This window comes from Pelobates fuscus, chromosome 5 (assembly GCF_036172605.1).
Source record: "Pelobates fuscus isolate aPelFus1 chromosome 5, aPelFus1.pri, whole genome shotgun sequence".
In the NCBI taxonomy this organism is placed as follows: Eukaryota; Metazoa; Chordata; class Amphibia; order Anura; family Pelobatidae; genus Pelobates; species Pelobates fuscus.
Window position 1 is genome coordinate 194,731,411 of NC_086321.1, and position 15,629 is coordinate 194,747,039.

A 15,629-nucleotide genomic window follows, 5' to 3' on the forward strand; every position below is an offset into this window, starting at 1 on the left:
CAAACACACACACACACTGCATTCATACAAACACACACACACACTGCATTCATACAAACACACACACACACTGCATTCATACAAACACACACTCACACTGCATTCATACAAACACACACACACACTGCATTCATACAAACACACACTCACACTGCATTCATTCACACACACAAACACACACACACACTGCATTCATTCACACACACACACACACACACACACTGCATTCATTCACACACACACACACACACTGCATTATATACACACACACTCTGCATTATATACACACACACTCTGCATTATATACACACACTCTGCATTATATACACACACTGTAAATATTTATTCAATTAATTTAATTTTTGGGGGATCTAATTTTATTTACAAATTTACCGGTAGCTGCTGCATTTCCCACCCTAGTCTTATACTTGAGTCAATAAGTTTTCCCATTTTTTTGGGGTAAAATTAGGGGCCTCGACTTATATTCGAGTATATACGGGTAAGTATACTGCAAGAAATAAGTTTTTTTTTTTTCTATTTTGTTTTTGACAATAGGACAATTGATTTTAGCATTTAGTTTTCTAGTCCATGTCCTCTTGAGTATCTGTAAATAGACCTCTTTTTCCTGTAATTGCTTTCCAAATGATGGCATTAAGTGCCATGATTCTAAATGCATCTTACAGTTGTCTTATCACATCAATTATGTATGTGTTTATTTACTCTTACTAGGGCATACAGGGGAATTTTTATTTTATATTTGTAGCCTGATTGTACCCTTCGTAAATAAAACTACATAAACAGTCTTCTGTAAATGCTAACAAATGTATTGTTTCTAAATTAAATCTGATATGTGACGTGGAAAATGTGTCATTATTATATTCATAACTTGAGTGGAGCCCAACACTGTAGAGAACTATAGATGATACTTACAGTTTGAATAGAAAAAAATCCAAGATTGACTTTAAAGAGAACCTGTCATGTTATTGACTGTAGCTCTTGTAGAAGAACTTTAAATTCCATCTATACATTGTACTAGCAGTTTTGCTAGAAAATGTGTACATTTAGAGAAAAACCTTTTTAAAAACAGGATGCTCTGCTCTCCACCGACAGCTCATGCGGTCCGTAGGTGGGTGATACAGAAGTGCGACACCCACCTCTTAAATTAAATCGTGGGGGGCATAGAGGGGGGACATGGTAAGCCGTGACAGTTTCTTTTTAATCTTAGAATGGCTTATATTGTACCCAGCTACAGTTCTGTGGTACCGGGCAATTTGTCACTGATTTTCCTTTTCCCCCAACAAAATATCTTTTACTTTGTTTGCCTGACTTGTCTTCTCTAGGAGTTGTCAACAATTAAAATGATAATAAAGCAACATGAAAGGACTGATAATTCCAAATGAAGAAGAACCGGTGGAAGTATTAACACGAGCAAGTAGAGTGCATATAGTGACTTGCCGTATTAAAGGCCCACTGTAGTGCAATGTTAACATTTCAGCTTCTAAAAAAAAACTGCATTGTTTTACTCTGGTTAAAAAGACTGGGCCACTGCACCCAGACCACTTAATTAGGAGGTAGTTGTCTGGGTCACTATAGTGCCCTTTAAATGGGGTAAGATACCAGTCCGTCTCCATCGACCGTATGAAATTACATCCGCACTCAAGCCACTGATTACAAAATTCATGCCAACATTTGGTTTGTTTTTTTCGTATAATTAAAAGTACAAAAAACGAATGGCGAAACGAATTTTAAACTCTCATGAAAAAGAGAAGAAAAAAAGGGGTTTGAAAGCTGGATATATGTTTGGCATCTGCAAAATGCTTTGTAATTGTCTATGAACACTGTACAACTTCAAAAGGAAGATGCATTACATATCGGTGAACTCACAATTTAATAACATTAACCCTCTATAGATAGTTGTTCTCCAATGCCCAGATACTAGATTGCTAATAAAAAAAAAATTTGGTTTATAAAAAATTAACAGGAATAAAATTGTTTTGATTATATTTCCCCTAGAACGTGGCAGTAACATTACATCACCCTAACAGTGAATACTGTGCAAATTATCCAAGCACAGATCCTTGCTAGAACACTCTTTGTGTGATTACCATTCTGAGCACACAACATATCAGTAATCAACAAACGCCTTCACATCTTGTCCTCTCTGTCCATTTGTCTCAGTACTGAGTCTAAGTCTAGCAAGGAGTTATGCAGGAAAGCAGGCATGCTACTGAAGTTGGAACAGCTTTTTACAGGCAAATTTGTGTGGGCACAGTAAGAATCTTGACCCTCATACTCTCAAAATCTTACAACCCTCCATTTGAAATACAGTCCGATGTTCTGTACTGCATTGTAAGTCTCCCCACTCACACTATAGTATAATGAACTGTAGGCGCTGCTTTGAAAATTGGCTGAGGTCTCTTAGATCACTAAACTAGACCTCAAAGAGCTTATAGAACATTGTTATTCATACTTTATAATTCAAAAAAAGTGTATAAAACACTCTCTATGCATTCTGTAAAGGAAGTGCATTTTGTAATATTTACTAGGAGACATCCACTTCTACAACAATGAATATCTCTTGCCAAAGGGATAGGAAGAGTTTATTGCTGGTTTGTTTTAATATGCAGCCATAACTTCTATTTAATTTTCTCAAATTCCCTTGCTGTGTCCATTTACTGATGATTAAGAACTCACCCTTATCTCAAGTAAAATTGTGCTCACATACTGTACAGTTTGCCCTCTCTAATACCACTACCTGATATGATGAGGGATAATCCTCATTTTTGCATTTCCATAAACAGTCTCATAGAGTACTCATTATTATTATTATTATTATTATTGTTAATAATAATAATGAGATGTGTTCTGTAGCCCACTCATAATTGTTTGGTCAAAGCCAATCCCCAGAAACTTGCTCAGAAATATATGCCCATATCTGATGTGGAATTGTTTGTTTGATTCAGAACACAACACACTGGTATATTCATGTTTCTTACAGTGTCCTTTCCTTTTTGTCTTCTCCTAGGGTCTACTGGATGGTTTGTACTTTTGCCTTTCCCTTGTCCTTCACGTCCTCATTTTTGCGTTGGTGACTGCTTTCTGTGTTATCCATCATGTTCAAGATGGTCCATTGTTTACCCCATGTGAAGAAAGCTGGAAAATTATCTGGGCCTGTTCTGAGGATACGACAAGGCAGTACCATGCCTTTTGGCTTCAACCCATGGCATTGGTCCATGCCAAATCCTTTATCACCCCCCTCGAACTAATTAGTTATTGGAATGATCTTAAGGCCTACCCATTTATCTGTGCTTCAAGTGTTTTATTTAGCTTTTTTTTTTTATTTCCTAATTAATGCTCAAGTCATTGCTCATATGTTTTTGGTTAGGTCTGGGACCTGCAAGCACAATGCTAATTTAAATTTGGACTGTCAGTGAAGTAGATGACTTGCATGCTATGTATTGTTGCTTTGTACAGCGGCCAAACTGGGTCAGGAATCTCAAACCTGTTTGTTGCTGAAGAAGACTGATGTTGCTGCATCTGCCAAAACATTCTCCTGTGACATCAGGATGCAACAGTCTTTCAATAGGAATAGCAGGGAAAAGACTGTTAGCATAGCTATTTTAGAGTTATGATAATTTAGTTCTACCCAAAACTGGTCTTGATGATAATAATAAAAGATAATAATGACATCTTCCATTCATAAGGAATTCTGTTGTAAATGTTCAATATATTTATTTGAAAGATCTGACCTCGAGATTGTAAACCAGTGTAGTAACCTTTAGTGTTGTGTCGGTGCTTTTGTCTAACAAAAATAGAACCATCATGGCTGCTCTTATGATCTATTAATTTCCCTTGATTTTTAGCTGTCTATAAGCATGTCAAACTGCCTGCAATGTTCTCTACACATTAGTAGTCTGAGTTCTGTCCTATTATTGTGGGCCATTTGATTGTGGAATACTACTCTCTGGGGTCTGAAAAGTGCCAGGAAGAGACAAAATCTACAAACTGGCTAAATATACAGGGTGACTTTTTTCTTTTTCTTTTTAATTATTTTATAAAGGTTATAAAAAGTCTTTTTGCTCAGGTTCCAAAGCATGTATTTCACATTTTGTGAAACTTGTTATTTTAATATTGCACTGTCCTTCAGGTGTATATATTATTGATACTGTTTTCATAACATGCTACGAACACGGACAAAGACGTCTGATTTACTCAGAATGCCTTCTATTCTATTTTCAAGACAGTGTGGAATACATAGGATATAGTTTTAAGTCTGAATGAATGCCTGTCTAGGACAATGAAGTCAAATGTACTGTGTAATAGTTAACAGACTCATTTATAACAACAACAACCCTGTCCATAAGATCATCTGATGGCTAGGTCGGAAAAACAAAATGTGCCGTCTCTGGATTTTGTTTTTAAACAAATAGGAAATTAAAGTTCTCTATTGACCTGCATTATCTATTTGGTTGAAAAATTATTTTGCTTGAACCCTTTAAATTTCTATAGAGGTTATAAAATTCATTGTAACGCGCTAAGGGCTTTATTCACTGAACGGCTGTTTTCAGGAATCTCCCCTTTCCCAAAGTTCCATTCTTTTGGAGGTTAGTTGTTAACTCACTGTTCTGTTGTGTGAATAAAACCCCAAATTCCTCCTCTCTTGGCTTTCAACAGCTAAAAGGCCTACAGCATTACGGGTTCTGCAGTCTAGCAGTAAAATGGTTAACCAATACCTGATCTTTACAGCAGCCCAACAGTTATCAAATATTGTATGATGACATAATACACTGTTGTATGTATAAAAAAAATTATCAAAGCGTGCCGGGATTATTTTCAATGCTTTTATCATCCTAGTACCAATCTGTCTGGAAAGCAAGTTTATCAAAATATTTTCCGATTCTTTGATCAAGAGGGAAAAAATAAATAATTTACATATTTTTATAACAAAGCATACTTTTTGTACATTGTGTTCATTCTTGAATAAAGTCAGTTCAGTGTTGGCTTATAGATATTACAGAGAAGTATTGACATTAATTCAATAAATGTTTTCTTTCACTTCCGTGTGCGTTTATTTTGTGTTTTTTACATTAGTAGCCTCTTGAAAAATATATTGGTTGCGGTAGATATTATGTATGTGACTTGGTTTCAATACAGCATTGTAAAGGCAGGGCCAGATTTACATCACAGAATTCTCAAGCATCCCCTAATTCCACCTTTCAAAACGAATTAAAAACAAAAAACCTTCACCAGAGGCGGCTCTAGACTTTATGAGGCCTTAGGCGAAACGCAAACATGAGGCCCCACTAACAAAAAAGTGTCACATATACACATTGACGCACTGTCTACCTGTGTATGTGCCTGAGAGTGTGTCTGACAGAGAGTATCCTTGTGTGTGCGAATGTATGTCTCTGTGAGCATGTTTGTGTTTTTGTCTGAGACCCTATGTGTATGGGGTAGCTGATGGTGAGAGGGAGCGGGGGGTGTGATGGTGAGAGGGAGCGGGGGGTGTGATGGTGAGAGGGAGTTGACGGTGATGGTGAAAGGGAGCGGGGGGTTGATGGTAATGTGAGAGGGAGCAGGGGGTGATAGTAATGTGAGAGTGAGAGGGGGTAATGTGAGAGTGAGAGGGGGTAATGTGAGAGTGAGAGGGGGTAATGTGAGAGTGAGAGGGGGTAATGTGAGAGTGAGAGGGGGTAATGTGAGAGTGAGAGGGGGTAATGTGAGAGTGAGAGGGGGGTAATGTGAGAGTGAGAGGGGGGTAATGGGAGAGTGAGAGGGGGGTAATGTGAGAGTGAGGTAATGTGAGAGTGAGAGGGGGGTAATGTGAGAGTGAGAGGGGGGTAATGTGAGAGTGAGAGGGGGGTAATGTGAGAGTGAGGTAATGTGAGAGTGAGAGGGGGGTAATGTGAGAGTGAGGTAATGTGAGAGTGAGAGGGGGGTAATGTGAGAGTGAGAGGGGGGTAATGTGAGAGTGAGAGGGGGGTAATGTGAGAGTGAGAGGGGGGTAATGTGAGAGTGAGAGGGGGGTAATGTGAGAGTGAGAGGGGGGTAATGTGAGAGTGAGAGGGGGGTAATGTGAGAGTGAGAGGGGGGTAATGTGAGAGTGAGAGGGGGGTAATGTGAGAGTGAGAGGGGGGTAATGTGAGAGTGAGAGGGGGGTAATGTGAGAGTGAGAGGGGGTAATGTGAGAGTGAGAGGGGGTAATGTGAGAGGGGGTAATGAGAGAGTGGGGGGTAATGTGAGAGTGGGGCGGGTAATGTGAGAGTGGGGGGGTAATGTGAGAGTGGGGGGGCTAATGTGAGAGTGAGAGGGGGTAATGTGAGAGTGAGAAGGGGGTGATGTGAGAAGGAGGGGGTGATGGTGAGTGGGGGGAAGCTGAGGGTGGTGACGGAGGGTTATGCTGAGGGTGGTGATGCTGAGGGTGGTGGGGGGTGATGCTGAGGGGGGTGACGGGGGTGATGCTGAGGGGTGGTGAAGCTGAGGGTGGGGTGAGGCTGAGGGTGGTGGGGGTTATGGGGGATGGTGAGGCTGAGGGTTATGGGGGATGGTGAGGCTGAGGGTGATGGGGGATGGTGAGGCTGAGGGTGATGGGGGGTGAGGCTGAGGGTGGTGGGGGGTGAGGCTGAGGTTGGGCAGGGGTGAAGCTGAGGGTGGGCAGGGGTGAAGCTGAGGGTGGGCAGGGGTGAAGCTGAGGGTGGGCAGGGGTGAAGCTGAGGGTGGGCAGGGGTGATGGTGGTGGGGGGTGATGGTGATGGTGGGTGTAGCTGAGGGTGGTGGGGGTGAGGCTGAGGGTGGTGGGGGTGATGGTGGTGGGGGTGATGGTGGGTGATGGTGGTGGGGAATGAGGCTGAGGTTGGTGGGGGGTGATGGTGACGGTGGTGGGGGGGTGAGGGTGGTGGGGGTGAGGCTGAGGGTGGTGGGGGTGATGGTGGGGAGGGGTGATGGTGAGGGTGGTGGGGGTGATGGTGGTGGGTGGTGAGGCTGAGGGTGGTGGGGGGTGAGGCTGAGGGTGGGGAGATGGTGGTGGGGTGAGGCTGAGGGTGGTGGGGGTGATGGTGGTGGGGGGTGATGGTGGTGGGGGTTAAGCTGAGGGTGGTGGGGGGTGAGGCTGAGGGTGGTGATGGTGGGTGATGGTGGTGGGGAATGAGGCTGAGGTTGGTGGGGGGTGATGGTGACGGTGGTGGGGGGGTGAAGCTGATGGTGGTGGTGGGTGTAGCTGAGGGTGGTGGGGTGATGGTGAGGGTGGTGGGGGTGATGGTGGTGGGTGGTGAGGCTGAGGGTGGTGGGGGGGTGAGGCTGAGGGTGGGGAGATGGTGGTGGGGGTGAGGCTGAGGGTGGGGTGATGGTGGTGGGGTGAGGCTGGTGGGGGTGATGGTGGTGGGGGGTTAAGCTGAGGGTTAAGCTGAGGGTGGTGGGGGGGTGAGGCTGAGGGTGGTGATGGTGGTGGGGAATGAGGCTGAGGGTGGTGGGGGGTGATGGTGACGGTGGTGGGGGGGTGAAGCTGAGGGTGGTGGGGGTGAGGCTGAGGGTGGTGGGGGGTGAGGCCGAGGGTGGGGAGATGGTGGTGGGGTGAGGCTGAGGGTGGGGTGATGGTGGTGGGGTGAGGCTGAGGGTGGTGGGGGTGATGGTGGTGGGGGGTGAAGCGGAGGGTGGTGGGGGGTGATGGTGGTGGGGGGTGAGGCTGAGGGTGGTGGGGGGTGAGGCTGAGGGTGGTGGGGGTGAGGCTGAGGGTGGTGGGGGGTGATGGTGGTGGGTGGTGAAACTGAGGGTGGTGGGGGGTGATGGTGGTGGGGGGTGAGGCTGAGGGTGGTGGGGGGTGAGGCTGAGGGTGGTGGGGGGTGAGGCTGAGGGTGGTGGGGGGTGATGGTGAGGGTGGTGGGGGGTGATGGTGAGGGTGGTGGGGGGTGATGGTGAGGGTGGGGGGTGAGGCTGAGGGTGGTGGGGTTGATGGTGGTGGGGGTGACGCTGTGGGTGGTGGGGGGTGAAGCTGAGGGTGGTGGGGGTGATGGTGGTGGGGGTGAGGCTGAGGGTGGTGGGGGGTGATGGTGAGGGTGGGGGGTGAGGCTGAGGGTGGTGGGGTGTGACGCTGAGGGTGGTGGGGGTGAGGCTGAGGGTGGTGGGGGGTGGTGATGGTGGTCGGGGGTGAGCCTGAGTTTGGTGGGGGGTGATGGGGAGGGAGAGCCTACCTTTCCCTGGTGGTCCAGTGGACTCCCTGGTGGTCCGGTGGCCCCTGCTCCCGGTCTGCAGCTCCACAGAGCTGCAGACCGTGTAATCTCGCGAGATTCAGAGCGTTGCCGTGGTAACCCGCGGCAACGCTCTGATTGGCCAATTCTCGCGAGTCACATGGTCTGCAGCTCTCACACCCGGCGGCATACCGGGCAAGCCGCCGGGCCCCCTCCTGGTGTCAGGTCCTCGGTCACTGACCGAGGACCTGACACACTCTGCCAACAGGCGGTTTAGGCGGCCGCGAGGCCCCAGCCAGCGCGAGGCCTTAGGCGGCCGCCTAAACCGCCTAATTAGAGAGCCGCCTCTGACCTTCACTGTTTAAATATATTTTATTGTTAATTATATTATTTCTAAAGCACTGACATACACAGTGAGTGTGTAGCAGTGTGAGTAAATTTCTTGTGTATATGGCTTTCTGTGTGGGCAGCAACGGGAGTAGCAGAGTGTGTAACATTGTGGGGAGTAGTGTGTGTGTGTGTTCAGTCAGGGTAGCGGTATGTGAGCCCCTTGTCTCCAAAGTAACATATGTAATGATTTGCCCTGCATCCCAAGTGCTGGTTCTGGCTGGGGGCTAGCTCTCATCGTCTAGTTGCAGGCCTCATATAATGGATTCCTTGAGTTCCAGACAGTTGCTTTGATGAGAAGTCCAGAGCTCATGACAGCCATTATACAAGGGCTGCAACCAGAGCGAGAGATCATACTATCTCCACAGAGGTCTACCAGGCATTTGAATGATGCCCTCCATGGGCCTTACGTAACCAGAAAGATGGGGGTAATACACTGATTTTTTTTATTTTTTAATGTTTTTATGTAAATATATACATAACGCCCCTTCCTCTCCCTCCTTCTTCCAGGATATTAAATATATATTTAAAAAATTTTAAATAGAATGTCACAAAACTATACTTTGCACTTCTAAACTATACTACAAACAGAGTTGCATTTAAGAAGCACAGAAAGGATTCAGCCAGGGGAAAGCTGCATCTCCTGTTCCAAATAGTGTCCCTGACTTCATAGATCTGAGAAAGATCGCAAGTGCCAGATATTTACACAGCCCCTGCGTTAACTGCCTGACTGTAATGAGTAACGGCACATGCATTTAATTGTTCCTACATGTAAATAAAAAAGTTTAATAGCAAGCAAAATTATGCCTGCAAATTTTGTTTTCTTAATGAATGGGTAATAGTTGCTTCCCATGCCTGTATCTTGATTATCTAGATATTAGTGAATTCCGAATATTCTTTTTAATAAATGTTGCACATTAAATCTTTTCAGGGTTATTCATGAAGTCATGAATTGTGAATGTAAGATTAAAACATATGAACTGGAAAACATTTCAAACACAATAACAATTACTGTAGTGGTTATGGTGCAAGGAGTGCCCTGTAATTCCCATTGTAATTAGCCAAACTTTTTTTAAATGGTTGCTTAACTCAACAGAGCTAATGGAAGTTTCTGCTTCTGAAAACTAATGGCTATAACATGGCAGAGCTATGTTTCTGCCTAGCGCAATTCCAATTCATACCAGGGATTGGGGCAGGCATGGATGGATTTCTCCACGGCCTCGTGGCGACAATGCTGAAACCCTTTATTGTTGGAGGTACCAGCAGGAGTGCTTGGGAGTAAAGGAGAATAGCAATTTCCCCTTCTCGTCTGGCACCCAAGGAAACAGGTTCCCTCTCTCCCTCGGCAGGCAAAGGAACTGCAGGAGAGGGAGGAGGGATTACTTAGGTGTTATAACCCTGCACAACCTTTCAAACCTCCGCCTGCTTGCAGTTACTGCTGTAGCCCCCACACCACTGACCAAGAAGTAAGGTGTGCTCAGGGAGTGAATTAAAAGACCCACAAGTGAACTATCTGGTTACAAAATTAACGACTCCAATTCGAGTGCTGTGTCCTTTCACGTGTCACATTTGGCCTATGCTTTGGCTCCTCTTTCTATTACATAGGCATTAGGATTGGTTCCTCTCACTATATTCAGATAATTATGTACCCCTGATTGAGACTCTGAAGAGGGAGTTATAGAGGGCCCTTGCTTTTAATTTTATTTATTTAGGCTCTGCCTATTTATGTTACGAGAGGTGACCTGGCTGGCTTGCAGAGAGCAATCGACATGTTCATTCGGCATTAAAAAAAAAAATCAGACTTGCCAAAAATCTGTTAAATAGACTAAAAGTGTGAGTGGGTGCAGCTCAGCAGTCCCAAATAATAATATGGTATGCTCCTCCAAGGTATCGGAGATGGGTGGATATTGAGGCAGGCTTTTTTTAGGGTTCAGATAATTTTCCATTACCAACAGATATGGAATTTACCAGTTCTTTGCTATTCTTTACCAGGTGTCAAGGAGGCCGCAATGTTCTCCCTTACGTCTTTTGACAATTTATGTACTGTAGGAGAATATAAAAAATATGCCTTCTATCCCTTTTATATACACACGTATATACACACTTATGTGCTGAACCTTTGGTGTGGGGACCACTGAGATAAGTAGGTCATTAGGACGTGTATCTGGGTGTGAGTGGGGAGGAAATTTACGAAGCAGTTTCTAAGGTATGTTTGTTGTCCTATCTCAAGAACAAATGTTTAAAATTCTGTTTTGCTTGCATGTAACCCCAGTTTTATTTCATAGAATAGGAAGGAACTCAACTGATCTGTTTGCATCTTTACAGAGTTATATATCTCCATGTGAGACTGCCCCAATGGATCTTGTGGTGAAGGTCCCTCAGAGTTGATTTCTCCCCCTGGCTGTTAATGCTCTCTCATCTAATAGGTGGGATACCCAAACATACATAAAAACTGCTAGAAGGGTAGGCTGAAAAGGGAAGTGCCTTCATTGCAAACAGCCTTTCTAAAATCGAGGAGAACTTTATCATGGACAAACTGACTTTTAAGCAAAAAATACCAAATAACGTAGCGCTTTTTAAACTGCAGTGAATGTGATATCTATAGATTATATTCTGAAATTAACATAAATATAGAAAGTGCAGAATATCTGCAAAAACAACATAAAACACAAAAGGGTATCTGGGAAAGAACTCACATGTACCAGAGCCCTGTCACTCCTGGCTCTGGGTTTGAAATGCTCCATTTGAAAAGGATTGTTCCCACAGCCTTATATCAGGATGGATATATGTCTCCAAACAGTGTATTCAGTCAGACGTATACAAATGTTATTATCTTATTGTTGTATTCTTTATCCTGGTTACCGTATAGCGTTATATCCATAGCCTGGTCTATTGATATGAAGCTATATGGAATATAGCAATAAGATAAGAAAATGTGTAAACATCTGACTAAATACATTGTTTGGAGACATCCCTCCTGATATAAGGCTGAAAGAAGGCAAGTACGTTCTAGGTGCCTTTAGTGTCCCTTTAATGGAATGTTAATGTGGTTGTGAAAAGTGGTGGCCCATCATCAGTGCTGCATTAACAAAGGAGCTAATGGAGCTGCAGCTCCAGAACCATATACATGGAATAATAATTAAGTGAAAAGTGTACAGAAGGATCAGCGCTTAAAAACTTAAATAAAGGCAGCACACCTAAAGGATAGGGCTCCCTCACAGGCCCTATAGGTATATGGAAGTAGAAAAAAAGTGGCACCACAGAGATAATATGAACAATTAAATATAAGCAATTAGTAATATATAAATAATGATATATAAAACAGAGAGAGAACAATAAAAAAAATTATAGAACAGTCCAAAAAGAGGCTAGTAAAACCTTCGGATGAGAAAACAATCGCAGTTCTATCTGAGGTAGAGACGTCTATGGAGTAGTGGGATCCGAATGAAAGAGAAAAGAAAATCTAATAGTGCAATAAAACCCAAATAGGTAGCAGCCAATAAAAAAGGTCTATATGATCTGGGAACCCAGGGGAAACTCTAACCTAGGAAACTGATGTATAACCAGGCCCTGATGGTAACCCATCGATTCCAGTAGCGGAACCCCCACTCCCACTCCCACTCCCCCCTCCCACTCCCATCTTCCAACCTATGCTCTAACTTTCTTCTTTTCTTTGACTCTATTTGGACATAACAAAATAGCTGACCAACGTAACACATCCAAGGGAGCAGAGATATGAGGCACGCAAACATTCAAAACATGGAAAAAGTAAAAGCCACACAGTCTCTCGCAACACAGGGGACAGGACAAGCACGTTACACTCCATCAACAGGACAACAAAAGGGTTGCTAGGATCAGGCATCAAGCGCTGTAGGCCACTCTATAACAGCCGCATAGTACGCTTAAGTGAATGAGGGTACAATGATATTGTAGTAACCCTACTGCATGACAGGTGAACGATTATTCTGAACCATGTTATACCTTGTCGAATTATGTAAACCAATGTCATATGGTACCAAACTGTGTATGCAATTCGTTGTGTCACGACAAAATAAAGAATAAAAAAAAAAAAAGGTCTATATGGTCCTACTCACGTTTTTGAGAGCTAAAAACGAACTAGTATAAACGCGCGGAACAGGAGTTTCTGTTTCCTGTACCCGGCCGGACTGACAGGAAGGTGCACACTCAGTGTGTATGCACCTTCCTATCAATCCGGCCGGCACCGCGGACGCAGAGCAGCTCGGCCACGCTACGGGGAGGGGGTAAAAAGAGAGAGGGAGGGGGGGGGGGGGGAGTTAAAAGAGAGAGGGGGGTGTTAAAAGAGAGGGGGGGGTTTAAAAGAGAGAGGGAGGGGGGTTAAAAGAGAGAGGGAGGGGGGGTTAAAAGAGAGATGGGGGGTTGTTAAAAGAGATGGGTTAAAAGAGAGAGGGAGGGGGGTTTAAAAGAGGGAGGGGGGTTAAAAGAGAGAGGGGAGGTTAAAAGAGAGAGGGGGTAAAAAGAGAGGTGAGTAGGGGGGGTAAAAAGAGAGAGGGAGGGGGGTAAGAAGAGAGGGGGTTAGAAGAGAGAGGGAGGGGGGTAAGAAGGGAGGGGGGTAAGAACAGAGAGGGGGTAAGAAGGGAGGGGGGAGTAAAAAGGGGATAAGAAGAGGGGGAGGTGGGAGTAAAAGAGGAAGGGGGGAGTAAGAAGAGGGGGAGGGGAGAGTAAGAAGAGAGGGTGGAGTAAAGGGGGTAAGAAGAGGGGAGTAAGAAGAGGGGGGAGGGGGGTAAGAAGAGCGGGGAGGGGGTAAGAAGAGGGGGGAGTAAGAAGAGGGAGGAGTAAGAAGAGGTGGGAGTAAGAAGAGGGGGAGGGGGGAGTAAGGAGAGGGGGAGGGGGGAGTAAGAAGAGGGGGAGAGTAAGAAGGGGGTAAGAAGAGAGTGGGAGTAAGAAGGGGGTAAGAAGAGGGGGAGGGGGGGTAAGAAGAGGGGGAGGGGGAGTAAGAGGAGGGCAATTGCCCCCTCCCCTGTCCGCAGGCACCGTGCGGGCAGCCGGCAGGGGAGGGAGGAAGAGAGGACCCGGGAGCTCAGCCTGCAGCTCCTCTGGGTCCTTCTTGCGCGAGCACAGATCGTTGCCGCGGTTACCACGGCAACGTTACGGCTCTTGCGAGAGTAAACTCTAGCCCTGGAGCTACGGGCTAGAGTTCACTCTCAACACTGTGACCACCAGGTATTCCTGGTGGTCGCAGTGGTGAGAGTGAACTTTAGCCCCATAAACACACTGCCCCCACACACCATACACATTCACACACTGCCCCCATACACACACACTGCCCCCACACACACATACACATTTACACACATTGCCTCACACACACACACACATACACTGCCCACCCATACACACACAGCCCCCCATACTTAAATTGCCACACACATACACAGCCCCCTCGTACACACATTGCCCCACACACCCTACACATTCACACACTACACCCCCTCACACACACTGAACCTTTCACACACACTGCACCCCTTACACATTGCACCACTGCTCCTATACCCTACTACAGCCTCATATCCCAGCAGACCCCAGGTAAGTTGTCAAACTGTTCTTAAACGGTTTGACTACTTACTCTGGGAGGGGGGCCCGGCCCTCCTGGCACCATAACGACTACACAGAGTAGTAGTGGTTATTGTGCATGGATTATTTCTTTAAATAATCTACGAGTGCCCCAGTAGCCAGCAAGCCAGCCAACCCACAGGCCAGCCAGCCCACAGGCTGGCCAGTAGACAGCCAGCCAGCCTACAGGCCACCAGTTAGGCTTAAAGCCAGCAAACCCACAGCCTGCCAACCGCAGCCAGCAAGCCACAGCCTGCCAGCCAGCAAGCCACAGCCAGCAAGCCACAGCCTGCCAGCCGCAGCCAGCAAGCCCACAGCCTGCCAGCCGCAGCCAGCAAGCCCACAGCCTGCCAGCCGCAGCCAGCAAGCCCACAGCCTGCCGGCAGTAGCCAGCAAGCCCACAGCCTGCCAGCAAGCCCAAAGCCTGCCAGCCGCAGCCAGTAAGCCCACAGCCTTCCAGCAAGCCCACAGCCTGCCAGCCGCAGCCAGCAAGCCCACAGCCTGCCGGCAGTAGCCAGCAAGCCCACAGCCTGCCAGCAAGCCCACAGCCTGCCAGCCGCAGCCAGTAAGCCCACAGCCTTCCAGCAAGCCCACAGACTGCCAGCCAGCAACAGTAATTAAGGTAAGAGGAGCCAACTTGGCCTCGGTATCAGCTATGTTGTGTTGCTATATTGTGAATAGGAACCAGAGTGTTGGAGAGACCCCCCTCCAGGCCCCATTAGACTCCATTGTAGTCTCTAATGGGACCTGGAGGAAATTCTTTCTAACACACTCTCTAAAGGACACTGAGATAGCCTCTGCTAGAATGCTCCCCCCCTCCATGGCCCATTAGCCCTCAATTGTAGTCTCTACTGGGGCCTGGAGGCGACTGTTTCCAGCAGGGACACTGAGATGGCCTCTGTTAGAAAGACCCCCTTCCATGGCCCATTGTAGTCTCTACTGGGGCCTTGAAGGGATTATTGCACTTTTGTTCCTTGTGTCTAAAGATTGTGTAGGGTGTGGCTGGAGGCGGTGCATGGAGGCGGGACATGGGTGGCGCTTGCTGCGGAGTATGGGTGGGGCCTGTAAGGGGCCCTTGATTTATTTTGCCCGGGGGCCTTGAGGGTTCTCAGTCCGCCCCTGTATACAAATACCAAATAGTTACTCACATTTAATTGGGCAGACGCACTGCTCAATGATAGGGCATAAGTGGTAAAATCCCCACCAAGGATGCTTTAAACATGTTTTATCCTCTTGAGAAAGCCCTAAGGGGAGAAACGTGTTGTGGAAATTTTAACAAAAAATTTTAATAAAGATATTTTGGCCACTTTCTTTGTTGTGAGTTAGCCATTTTATCTTTTTTTTTTTTTTTTACCATTTTTATTATTTTACTACCTGGCATGTGAGTTTTACTTGTTCCAAAGAGATACTACTCCAAAGCATCCTTGGTGGGGATTATACCACTTACACCCCATCATTATTTTT

The 15,629-nt window shown here is 46.0% G+C and overlaps 1 protein-coding gene and 1 long non-coding RNA gene across 2 annotated transcripts in view; one reads left to right on the forward strand and one right to left on the reverse strand.

The window, feature by feature from the left end:
- CDC42SE2 (CDC42 small effector 2) overlaps positions 1 to 5,059 on the forward strand; it is a 98,022-nt gene extending 92,963 nt beyond the window's left edge. The window contains exon 5 of the mRNA XM_063454930.1: positions 3,026 to 5,059. The gene's annotated coding sequence lies outside the window, so the exon portion shown is untranslated. The remainder of the gene's footprint in view (positions 1 to 3,025) is intronic.
- LOC134611259 (uncharacterized) overlaps positions 1 to 15,629 on the reverse strand; it is a 1,028,750-nt gene that overhangs the window by 457,181 nt on the left and 555,940 nt on the right. The window lies entirely within an intron of this gene.